Source organism: Phoca vitulina, unplaced genomic scaffold, assembly GCF_004348235.1.
Source record: "Phoca vitulina isolate PV1807 unplaced genomic scaffold, GSC_HSeal_1.0 scaffold7, whole genome shotgun sequence".
In the NCBI taxonomy this organism is placed as follows: Eukaryota; Metazoa; Chordata; class Mammalia; order Carnivora; family Phocidae; genus Phoca; species Phoca vitulina.
The window spans coordinates 24,479,181-24,492,273 of record NW_022589710.1 but is presented as its reverse complement, the minus strand read 5'-3'; the positions used below and the strand labels follow the sequence as shown (position 1 = coordinate 24,492,273).

The 13,093-nt window shown below is 36.2% G+C and overlaps 1 protein-coding gene across 8 annotated transcripts in view; it reads left to right on the top strand.

Annotated features, from left to right (window-relative positions):
* MAP4K5 (mitogen-activated protein kinase kinase kinase kinase 5) overlaps nt 1-13,093 on the top strand; it is a 108,533-nt gene that overhangs the window by 31,726 nt on the left and 63,714 nt on the right. The window lies entirely within an intron of this gene.

Here is a 13,093-nt window from a genome sequence, read left to right as displayed (position 1 = left end):
TATCGATTTAACAGATGAGCTGGTTTAGAATTATATTTAGACATGAAAAGATAATTACTTGCCAATATGACTTAGAAAAAGCCTTATGTCTGGTAAAACATAAACAAGACATTTTTTGTTTTTGTTTTTTTTTTTTTGAGTAAATGTTATCCCAGCTGTAAACTTAATAATACTTTTCACCCCAGGTAAAAATAGATTATTGAAGTTTATACTAATTGTACAGTCCTGAATTTTATTACAGATTTACCTCACAATTTAATCTTAAAGATTATTATATTTATAATATATATTTATGTAATAATATATTTAAAATTTCACTGAAACAGATTGCTTTTGCAACTCTAATACTCATAAAAATTCTAAGTGAAACTTAGAGTTAAAAATAAATTAGCGTAGAGAATTGGTTTTTTTAATTAGCCACAAAAATAAAAAGAAAATGTCAGCATTCCTTCCTGTGTCTCTGTATTTTTGTTACACTTCGTATACACAGGCAAATGATTATTTTTAAGAATGATTAAATCATCTCTATATCTTATTTTCATAGTAGATACTTATTAAATATGCGTACCTGCATCTTACGAATGGTGACATTCGAATAAAGTTTGGCTTACTAGTGATTAGTATTGAAAATAAATGATACTGATGATACCATTGTGAATTTTAGTTTCATTTTCCATCTCTTTGGTCAGACATAAGGACTGCCCTAGAAAAGCAGGCAGATATTATGATGATGCATGTCACCATGTTTTCCTGTCTGTGTCTGAATTGCAGCCTTCCCTCTAACTCATTTTACAGATGCTCATTTTGCTCAACAAGTCTGTAGCCAGTGGCAGCCGACAGCCAGAAGAGAAGCAAGATTCCTGAGAAAGCTGATCATCAGAATCCTACTCTCCCCTCCCTTCATTTTCTTCTCCCATTATTACCCCTCTTTTCTGGTGAAATTAAGGGTAGTATTTTAAAGTTATGCACATGATAGTTTATTAAAAACTGTGAACAACTCAGTAGCGAAAAGAACCCCAGTCTGATTAAAAAATGGGCAAAGGCTCTGAGTAGACATTTTTCCAAAGCAGACATCCAAACGGCCAGTAGACACATGGAAAGATGCTCAGCATCACTCATCATCAGGGAAATGCAGATCAAAACTACAATAAGATATCACCTCATACCTGTTAGAATGGCTCTTATCAAAAAGACAAGAAGTAAGTGTTGGTGAGGACGTGAGGAAAATGGAACCCTTGTGTACTGTTGGTGGAAATTAAACTGGTGCAGCCACTATGGAAGACAGTGTGGAGGTTCCTCAGAAAGTTAAAAATAGAAACGATGCTATGATACAGCAGTTCCACTCTGGGTATTCATCTGAAGAAAATGAAAACACTAACTCAAAAAGATACATGCACCCCCATGCTCATAACAGCAATTTTTTACAGTAGCCAAGATACAATAGCCAAGATATATATGGAATGTCTGTCCATGGATGAATGGATAAAGATGTGTGTATATGTAAAAAAAAAAAGTGCAGTCCCGGCATTTGTGACAACATGGATGAATTTAGAGGACATTATGCTAAGTGAAATAAGTCAGACAGAGAAAGCAAATGCTATATGATTTCACTTATATGTGGACTCTAAATAAAAACAAAAACCAAGCTCATAGATACAAAGAACAAATTGGTGGTTGCCAGAGGCAATTGGGTGGGGGTAGGTGAAATGAATGAAGGGAGTCAAAAGGTACAAAATTCCAGGTATAAAATAAGTCATGGGGATGTAATGTACAGCATGGTGACTGTAGTTAACAATACTGTATTGCATATGTGAAAGTTGCTAAGAAAATAAATCTTAAAAGTTCTCATCACAAGAAAAAAATTTTGTGATTACTGACAAACATTAATTAGACTTATTGTGGTGATCATTTTACAATATATACAAATATCAAATCATTGTGTCATCTGAAACTAATAAAATGTTGTATGTCAGTTATACCTCAATTAAAAACAAAACAAAACTGAGCTTTGCTTATAAGGATGTGATTTAATAAAATCATTATCCATGGTGATTAATGTGATATACTTTTGTTAGTTTGTTTTTTAAAATGCTGAATTGGAAACGTTCATGAAATAATTCAGCATTTTTAAATAAAATAACAAGTTAAATGTACTTCATTGGTTTAGACAGTTTTCAAAATGAATAGGAATCTGTATCTTTGGATGTTTAAAACTTTTCTCAGTTATTTCATTTTATTTTATTTATTTGAGAGAGCATGTGAGCGAGCACCAGTTGGGGGGGGCAGAGGGAGAGGGAGAAGCAGACTCCCCACTGAGCAGGAAGCAGGACGGATATGTGGGGCTCAATCCCAGGACCTGGAGATCATCGACATGAGCCAAAGGCAGACGCTTAACCGACTGAGCCACCCAGGCGCCCCTCAGTTTTGTTTTATAATACTCCATCTTGTTTGCTGGAAGTATAAGCAGAGAAAGTAAATTTTTAAAAAGTCAAAATGTATATAAAGATTTAAACAACCATTAGATTGCCTTGTTAATGTTCTTGAAAGAAATCCCAAAGTAGGAGCTTTGGCCAAATAGGACAGATGTCAGCTATTCTGGGTAAGTGGTATTTTCTTGCTTTTTTAGTATTTAACTTCTATTTTAAAATCTAAGAATTTTGATTGTTCAAAATAATCTGTGAAATAAAGTATTAAGTTAATATTACTTAACTAAAATAAGTATCCTGTCTTCACTATTTGGAAAGTTCAAGTCTGAATTGGTGGAAAAGTTAAGTTGGGGTCACAAGTGCCCACCAGTGGTTTGTTTTTTTTTTAATTGCCTTTAAATAATAGATACAGAAAGCTTATAAAGGCTAAAGAGACATTTTCTGTCATTTTAGGTAAAAATCACTTTGTTATGCAAGGGTACTCAGTTTCAGTTAGATCCCAGTTTGCTTTTTGAACACAAGATAATATTGAAATGAAGATACTTTTTGTTTCCGTGTAATTTAAAAAGTGAGCTTCAGTGTCTGATTCTAAATTAGTGAATTTAAAACTGATAGGGATTTTCTCTGTAGATGAGTTTTCAGAATCTAAGATAGGCATCCCAAGGAAAATGTTTTGTTAGAAATGACTGTTCTATTTACAGTCTATCCTCATTTTGCTCAGTGGAAAAAACTCCTATTTCCTTATTACCAACAAAAACAATGAAATCAACAAGACAGTTGAAAATTATCTGACAGAATATTTAGCATTGAATTAATTGGTTTTCTGGAAATGATACTGTTAATGTATTACCTGTATAGTAAAATCAGTTTTCCCTTTGATATCTGTCTTTAAGATTGATTTCATTTCATAAACTTCAGAAATATATTTAGTACTTATTAGTATAAAAAGCTTTTTCCATGCCTGGTTTAAAAAAAAAAAAAAAGCTTTTTCCATTGCTAAGTGTTACAAATATTAATTCAAAGAGCTACTTTTTGGGGCGCCTGGGTGGCTCAGTCGTTAAGCATCTGCCTTTAGCTCGGGTCATGGTCCCAGGGTCCTGGGATCGAGCCCCGCATTGGGCTCCCCGCTCTGCGGGAAGCCTGCTTCTCCCTCTCCCACTCCACCTGCTTGTGTTCCCTCTCTGGCTGTCTTTCTCTCTGTCAAATAAATAAAATCTTTAAAAAAAAAAACAAAAAAACTACTTTTTGCATTGTAATTTTACTGTAAATGATAACACAATTTTTAGATTACTGGATTTTTATTTATAAAACATATTTGAAAACAGTAAATTTTAAAACTTGAATATCCAACCATGGTGAAATGGTTAAATAAATTAGGCTATATTCACATAATTTTAAATTATTTTTATTATGGTAAAAAGTACCTATTATTAAGCTTTACCATCTTAACCATTTTTAAGCTTATAGTTTAGTGATGTTAAATATATTTACATTGTTGTGAAACAGATCTGTGGAACTTTTTCATCTTGTAGAACTGAAAGTCCACATCTATTAAACAACAATTCCTTGCTCCCCTTCCCTCAGCCCTTGGTAACCATCTACTTTTTATACTTATAAACTTGATTGCTTTAGATACCTCCTATAATTTGTTCTTTTGTGAGTGGTTTATTTCACTCAGCCTAATATCCTCAAGGTTCATCCATGTTTTAGCATGTTACAGGATTTCCTTTCCTTTTTAATGGCTGCATAGTATTCCACTGTATGTCTAAGCTACGTTTGGTTTATCCATTTACCCATCTGTTGATGGACATTTGGGTTGCTTCCATCTCTCCGCTATCATGAATAATGCTCCTATGAACATGGGCATGCAAATATCCCTGATACCTGCTTTCACATTTTTTGGATATATACCTAGATATAGGATTATTAGATCATATGGTAGTAAATTTTTAATTTTTTGAGGAACTGCCGTAATGTTTTCCATAATGATTGTACCATTCTACAGTACCACCAATAGTGCAGAAGGGTTTCAACTTCTCCATGTCTCTACTAACACTTGTTATTCTGTTTGTTTTTTGTTTTTGTTTTTTTTATAATAGCTTTCCTAATGGGTGTGAGGTCATATCATGTGGTTTTTATTTGCATTTCTTGGATGGTTAGTGATGTGGAGCATCTTTTTACATGCTTGTTGACCATTTGCATATCCTCTTTGGAGCTATACCTATTCAAGTCTTTTGCCCATGTTTTAATTGGTTATTTTTTGTTGTTGAGTTGTAGCAATTCTTTATATTTTTTGGATATTAACCACTCATCAGATACATGGTTTGCACATATTTTCTCCCATTCCACAGGTTGTCGTTTCACTCTGTTGATTGTGTCCTTTGATGAAAAAAAATTTAAGTTTGACATAGTCCCATTTACCTATTTTTGCCTTCGTTGGCTTGTGCTTTTGGTGCTATATCTAAGAAATCATTGCCAAATCCAATGTTAGGAAGTTTTTCTTTAAGAGTTTCATCATTTTGAATCTTACATTTAGATCTTTAATTCATTTTGAGTTAATTTTTGTGTATATATAGTGTAAGATAAGGGTCATCTCCATTCTTTTGTATGAAGATACTCAGGTTTCCCAACACTATTTGTTGAAATGCCTGTCTTTTCCTTGTTTAGTGGTCTTGGCACCCTTGTCAAAGATCATTTGGTCATAATTGTGTGGGTTTATTTTTGGGCTCTCTACTCTGAACTATTGATCTGTGTGTTTTTACAGAAGTAGCATGCTGTTTTTATTACTGTGACTTTGTAATGTGTTTTGAAATCTGGAAGTGTGAGTCTGCCATATCTGTTCTTTTTCAAAATTATTTGAGGCTCCTTGAGGTTCCAAATGAATTTTAGGATGATTTTTTTCTATTTCTCCTAAGAAGATGCTATTAGGATTTTGATGCAGATTATGTTGAATCTGTGGATTGCTTTGGGTATTTTATTGACATCTTAACAATAGTAAATCATCTTATCCTGAACATGGGATATCTTTCTGTTTATTTATGTCATCTTTAATTTCTTTGAGCAATGTTTTGTAGTTTTCAGTGTACTTTGACCACCTTTGTTAGGTTCATTCCTAAGTCTGTTATTCTTTTTGATGCAATTGTAAATGGAATTGTTTTCTTAATTTTCTTTTCTTATTATTCATTATTAGTGTATAGAAACACAACTTATTTTTTGTGTTGATTTTGTTTCTTAAAACTTTGCTGAATTTGTTTATTCTAAAAGTTTTCTTGTGGTATCTTTAGAGTTTTCTACAAATAAGATCGTATCATCTGCAAACAAATATTTTACTTCTTTCCAATTTGGATACCTTTTAAATGATTCTTAACGACACAGAAAATGTTTACAGAATGGGTCGTGAACCTGTAGAGTATGAGTCCAGCTTGTGTCTATGGTGGGAGAAACCTTAAATACTTACAGGACTGGAGGGGTGCCTGGGTGGCTCAGTCGTTAAGCATCTGCCTTCAGCTCAGGTCATGATCCCAGGGTCCTGGGATCGAGCCCCGCATCGGGCTCCCTGCTCGGCGGGAAGCCTGCTTCTCCCTCTCCCGCTCCGCCTGCTTGTGTTCCCTCTCTTGCTGTGTCTCTCTCTGTCATATAAATAAATAAAATCTTAAAAAAAAAAAAAATACTTACAGGACTGGAAGAAATGTGAATGGTGGGTGTCTCTTGATAGTGGATTTGTGGGTGACTTTTATTTTGTTCTTTATATTTTTCTACATTGGCTGACTGTTGTAGGATAAAAATATTAATGTGATACAATAATAAGAAATAAAACAGGTTTTATTTCGTTTAAAAAAGTAATTTCCATTATTGATGCCCATATAGAACTAGACATGTTTCTGATAGCTTTCTGTGAATATTTGTTTAAAAAGGATTAAAGTAGGAAATATGAACAATACTTGTACTAGAAATACTTGTAGTAGATAGGAAAAGCATGAACCCATTGATATTTGATGAAATAACAATTGGAAAATCTTGTTTCACTTTTTGTGGAAATATTAAAATATGCTAAACTCTCCGGAAATTCAATATATATTAAAGAATATTTTGCTAGTATTAGTCAAAGTTATAGCCCTCTCCAAAACATTGTCACATGAAAGGAACAGCATTTTAGGGGTTTGAGAGATAGGATAGGTTTGGGGCTCTGGAGACAGATTGCTGGGGTTCTAAATATTGTCTGCCACTTAATAACTGCATAACTTCAGGCAGGTTAGGAATTATGCTAGTGGTTCTGTTGAGGGAAGGAGGATATATGAAAATCACCTGTGGAACTTTTTTTTAATATATTTTTTAATATTTTATTTATTTGAGAGAGACAGAGAGAGCACATGAGCAGAAAGGAGGGGGAGAAGCAGAATCCCACTGAGTAAGGAGCCTGATGCAGGGCTCGATCCCAGGACCCTGGGATCATGACCGGAGCCGAAGGCAGACACTTAACCAACTGAGCCACCCAGGAGCCCCCAAAATCACCTGTGGAACTTTTAAAAAATAAACATTCCTACCTTCAAAAAGCTCCACCTTCAGAATATATCCAAACTCTTAATTTTGTCAACAGTTTCTTTGCTGCCATCCTGGCCTAAACCACTTCAACTCTAGCATGAGTTATCTCAATGATAGCTTTGCTTTAGGCCTTGAGCTATCACTGCCCCCCTCCAACTTCTTCTCTCCCCTGCCCCCCATATGCTATGTTGAATCTGTTCTCAACACAGGAACCGGAGCAATCCTTCTGAAACCAAGATACTATACTCTATTATTCAAAAATCTCAAAGGCTTGCCATCTTGCTTGGATTAAAATCCAAGGTCCTTATGATGATGGCTGAAAAGGCCATTTCCCTTTTTTTTTTTAAGATTTTATTTATTTATTTATTTATTTATTTATTTATTTATTTATTTAAAAGATTTTATTTATTTGACAGAGAGAGACACAGCAAGAGAGGGAACACAAGCAGGGGGTGTGGGAGAAGGAGAAGCAGGCTTCCCGCGGAGCAGGGAGCCCGATGTAGGGCTTGATCCCAGGACCCTGGGATCATGACCTGAGCCGAAGGCAGACGCTTAACGACTGAGCCACCCAGGCGCCCCAAGATTTTATTTTTTTGAGAGAGTGCGCGTCATGTGCATGGTGGTAGAGGGGCAGAAGGAGAGAGAGAATCTCAAGCAGACTCCTACCTGAGCATGGAGCCCAACTCAGGGCTCGATCTCACAACTCATGACTTGAGCCGACATCAAGAGTCACATACTTAACTGACTGAGCCACCCAGGCGTTCCCCCCTTTTTATTTTAGGTAGGCTTCATGCCCAGCGTGGAACCCATGCAGGGCTTGAACTCATGACCCTGAGATTAAGACCTCAGCTGAAATTATCACACACTCAACTGACTAGCCACCCAGACACTCCAGAAAAGGCCACTTCTGATCTGGCCTTCTAATTCCTGGCTCATCCCATCTTCTACCACTGTTCTGGTTCACTTTACAAACACTGGGTGTCTCTCTTTTTCTAATGTGCCAGATACACTGCTGCTTTAAAGCTTTCATATTTGCTGTTCCTTGGGCCTAGAATGTTATTCCCTTAGGGATCCATTTGACCTACTCCCTCACTACGTTCATGTATTTGCTCAAACATCACCTATTGGAAAGGCCTTTCTGACCCTTCAGTCTATGTAAAACAGCACTTAGCTCCGTCATTCTCTGATCCCAAGCTCTGGTTAATTAACTTTTCTTCTTAGCACTTATAGTACTTGACATATATATTCACTTGTTTTACTTTCTGACACCCACCCAGAGAGCAAGTGTTTTGTCTGTTTTTGTTTTATTTGTTTCACTAATACATTCCCAGTGCCTGACAGGGTCAGCACACAGTGAATGTGACCTGCCTGCCTCACTTCATAGTGCTAATATTACTTTCATACCAAAACCAAAGACGGTACAAAAAAAGAAAACTGCAGACCAGTGTCTCTCATAAACATAGATGCAAAAACTCTCCACAAGATACTAGAAAATCAGATCTTTTTTTTTTTTTTAAGATTTTATTTATTTGACAGAGAGGGAACACAAGCAGGGGGAGTGGTAGAGAGAGAAGCAGGCTCCCCACTGAGCAGGGAGCCCGATGCGGGGCTCGATCCCAGGACCCTGGGATCATGACCTGAGCTGAATGACTGAGCCACCCAGGCGCCCCTAGAAAATCAGATCTTAAGGACATTTTGAAGAGGATATCTAGGCACTTGCGAAGGCTTTAATAGTAGCAGGTACATTCTCTGTATGTTTGTTGGTCCAATTTAACTTCAGGACTCTGGCTTTCCTTTTCTTGAGTAGATGTTAACAATAGTAGTTTCTAAATTTACTAACCGTGTTTAGAGTTGTTTTTTGCTTTGTGCATAAAACAAAGAGAATAGAGAATGAAATTTTCCTGTAGTAAATGACCAGGAATTAGATGACAGAGAGAAATGAGTAAGATGATTAAGGAAAATAGATGTATTTATGAGAAAGATTGCCTGATATGGAATTAACTGTCAGGGCGAAACAAATTAATATATGCATGTTCATTGCCCTCTTTCCTTCCTGCCATCCAAAGGGGTAAAGGGAAGGAGTGTAAAAGAAATATATATATATATATATATATATATATTTAAAAATCAAATAATTGTGTATATCAGTAGCCAAATGTTAAATCTGTCTTGACAGGTTTGTTCTCCAAAACAAACAATGAAGATGCATAATGTTGGAATGGAATGGTTGTGTCAGTATAAATAGCTGTTGTTACAAACTGTAAATCAGGTACTTATAACTCAGAAAATACTTATCCAAACGGAATTATTTAAAACAGTGTTTCTGAAACTTGCCTGATCTTAGGAATCCCTTGAAGATTCTGATTCAGAAAGCATAAAGTGAGCCTAGGAATCTCTAATTAATAAGTGATTTTATGATTAGTTAAGAATGAGAGACATTACTTTAAACATCCAGTTTAGAATTTTAATGGGATAAAACTAGCAAGTGTAATACATAGGCCTTTATGTAATAGTTGGATGATACTAATAAAAAAGTACCTTTTAGCTGTCCTAAGAAGTTTTCATGTTATTTATAAAATAAGCAACAACATATTGCTAAGAAGCAGGACTGATTCCAATGTCAGCCATCTCAGACACAGAGCTACCATCCTTCCTGCTCCCTATGGATCACATTTCTGGCTGAAGACTGCCAGTCTTTTTTCCTAAGAGTATCAGGCTGAGTTCCTGAGAGAGAGAGACACACACACACACACACACACACACACACACACACACACACACGCCTAAGGTCATGAGCTTCTGGTCTCAGGGATTTCCCAGCTGTCTCTGCCTATGCTTTGGTACACATTCAAGCTCTGGTGGATCTTTCCCTTCCTATATAAGGATATACTCATCAGCCAGGTTTTCAGTACATCTCTAGTAACCTTAGCCACAATCATTCATAGACTCTTATTCTAATATTCCACTTTTAATGTGATCTCCTTGTTACTAACAACTTAGTCTCCATGGTTCAAATTTTCAAGACACCAAATGTGATTAGCTATCCCATTTTTTAGGTCATTTGTCCACCTCAGTGCCTTCAGCAAGTAAAAGATGACATGACACAGACTAGCGCTTGCGGCACCGAGGTCAGTTCTCTTAGGAGGGCTATGGAGAGGCTGCCAGAGGTTAGTCCTGTAGAAAAAAAAAAAGTGTTATTAACACAAATAGAAAGTCCAAAGAGAAAATTATTTGGTCCTTAAGAGAAGATATTGGTACCTTGGAGCATATTCAAGGTGCTAGCAAGACATCTGGTTGGAAATAACAGGTACTTAGTCAAAACTGCAGATACGGGGTTCTGTATTTCTCAGCTAGTCTCAAATGAAACTTCTCTTTTTTGAGGAAATAATCTCCTCAAAACCCATTTTTACGTGAACAACAGAGCTGGAACCTATAAGCCTGAGGCATCTGAACCTAGTAGATTTTATTCTTTATCTCAAAAGGAAACGGTAGTCTCATCACCCAATCAGAAGAATAAAGTGAACCCAAATTTAGATCATTTTGAAGAAGCTGATGTAACCCATCAAAGAATAATTGCATCTGTAATGAATTATTGTATTTAGCTTATCTGCCTTTCAGGATAGACTACAAAAATATTATCTTTATGTGTCTGCGCCATGGTACAGTTTCAATTCAAAGAACATTCTACCCGCTTTGGATTAAAGCTTAAGACAATGGTGAAACAGATATATGAAGAATATATTCAAAACGAGTTTATTCACAAAGTTAAGTATATCAAAGAAGGCACAGTCCCCAAACATCTGAGTTATTAAGGACCTGTTCTTGTGAACTCTAGCTTCCAGCTACAGCTGTAGAAAACTGTTGCTCAGTCTCACTAAGACCCCACCTTTTCTGGCAGAAACCTCATGTAGCTTCTGCTGGAACCACAGGTGGGGGGTGGGGGAGGAACTCAGCTAAATTTCCCCAGGAAGTAGTGGTTTGTTATTAGTAGTAATTCCGCCATATTGGCTCTTAAAGGTCAGTTTAAGAATTTAGACACCATTAAGAAGTTAGACATCATTAGTGAAGTTACTCCTGTGAGAAAATCTGTTCTAAATCCCAGACTTAGCTGGAGCGTTTTTTAGCACAGCTCAGATATGACTTCTGTGTACATTTAAAAGTGAGAGTAAGATGAAATCCAGCGAGTAGCATATATTAACAAAGTTAGGTAATTCTTTACTCTTCTTTTCCTTTGTAATTCAGGGCTTCCTGGTAAAGTGAGGGATAAGCTAGAATCTAGCTTGCTTGTTGGAGATTAGCATGTATAAATCAGTTTTAATGCTGTAATGGAAAAGGCTCAGGTAGAGGAGTAAGATATAAGGAGAAACCGTATTCTGGTGTCCAGGAGTGGACAAAGAAAGCCTCTACACCTAGGTGGGCAGGCTTTTTACTGTAACTTGCAGGAGCTATTCCCTACTTCTGCATAAACTGATAATGGGAAACATAGATCATCATCTGTTTTGGATTATCTCAGTTGAGCCCCTTCTACTAGCAAACAATTAAGAAATATTTTTTTTTACAAGTGAAATCTTGCCTTTTACAGCAACATGGGTGGATCTAGAGACTATAATGCTAAGCAAAATACGTCAGAGAAAGATACCATATGATTTCACTCATATGTGGAATTTAAGAAACAAAACAAATGAACAAAGAAACAAAAAAACAGACTCTTTAAACTATAGAGGACAAACTGGTGGCTACCAGAGGGAAGGGGGGTGGGGGGAGGATGGGGGAAATAGGTGAAGGGGGATTGAGGACACTTATGATGAGCAATGAGTAATGAATAGAATTGTTGAATCACTGCTGTATTCCTAAAACTAATATAGTTAAAGTATGTTAACTAACTGGAATTAAAAACTGAAAAAGGCCCCCCAAAAAAGACTACTATATAAAACAAAGTTCGATGGTGACAATATCATTTTAGGTGGTATTCCCATAACAACCATGAAATTCCCATAACTCCCCAATATTTCATTTTAATATAACTTTTCCTAGTTAAATAGGTTTGTAATAAACAAATTGGAAAATACAAATAAAAAGAAGCAAAATTACTTTTAATTTTACCACCCAGACATAAACATTGTATACGTTTTTTGAGACATTTTTTCTGTATACATATGTACTTATATATAAAACATACCTTTTTTAATATATCATGAACATATTTTCAAATCAAAACATGTTTTAACTGTATTATATGTATAACTGTACCATAAGTTATTTATTTATTTATATTTTAAAGATTTTATTTATTTATTAGAGAGAGAGAGAGAGCAGGGGAGGTGGGGAGAGGCAGAGGGAGAGGGAGAAGCAGGCTTCCAGCTGAGCAGGGAGCCCGATGTGAGGCTCCATCCCAGGACCCTGAGATCATGACCTGAGCCGAAGGCAGATGCCTAACTGAGCCACCCAGCCACCAAATCTTTTTTTTAAGATTTTATTTATTTGAGAGAGAGAGAGAGTACAAGTGGTGGGGAGAGGCAGAGGGACCATAAGTTACTTAATCATTCTTTCATTATTAAGTCACATTGTAGAAACATTTATCTCTGTGCAGTCTCCTTCAGAAAAAAAAATTTTTTTATAAACATTTAATGTATTATTTGTTTCAGGCGTACATTCATCAGTCTTACACAATTCACAACGCTCACCATAGCACACACCCTCCCCAATGTCCATCACCCAGCCACCCCATCCCTCCCACCCCCCTCCACTCCAGCAACCCTCAGTTTGTTTCCTGAGATTAAGAGTCTCTTATGGTTTGTCTCCCTCTCTGGTTTCGTCTTGTTTCAGTTTTCCTTCCCTTCCCCTATGATCCTCTGTCTTGTTTCTCAAATTCCTCATATCAGTGAGATCATATGATACTTGTCTTTCTCTGATTGACTTATTTTGCTTAGCATAAAACCCTCTAGTTCCATCCACTTTCTTGCAAATGGTAAGATTTCATTTTTTTGATGGCTGCATAATATTCCATTGTATATATATATATACCACATCTTCTTTATCCATTCATCTGTCGATGGACATCTAGGCTCTTTCCATAGTTTGGCTATTGTGGACATTGCTGCTATGAACAGTGGGGTACATGTGCC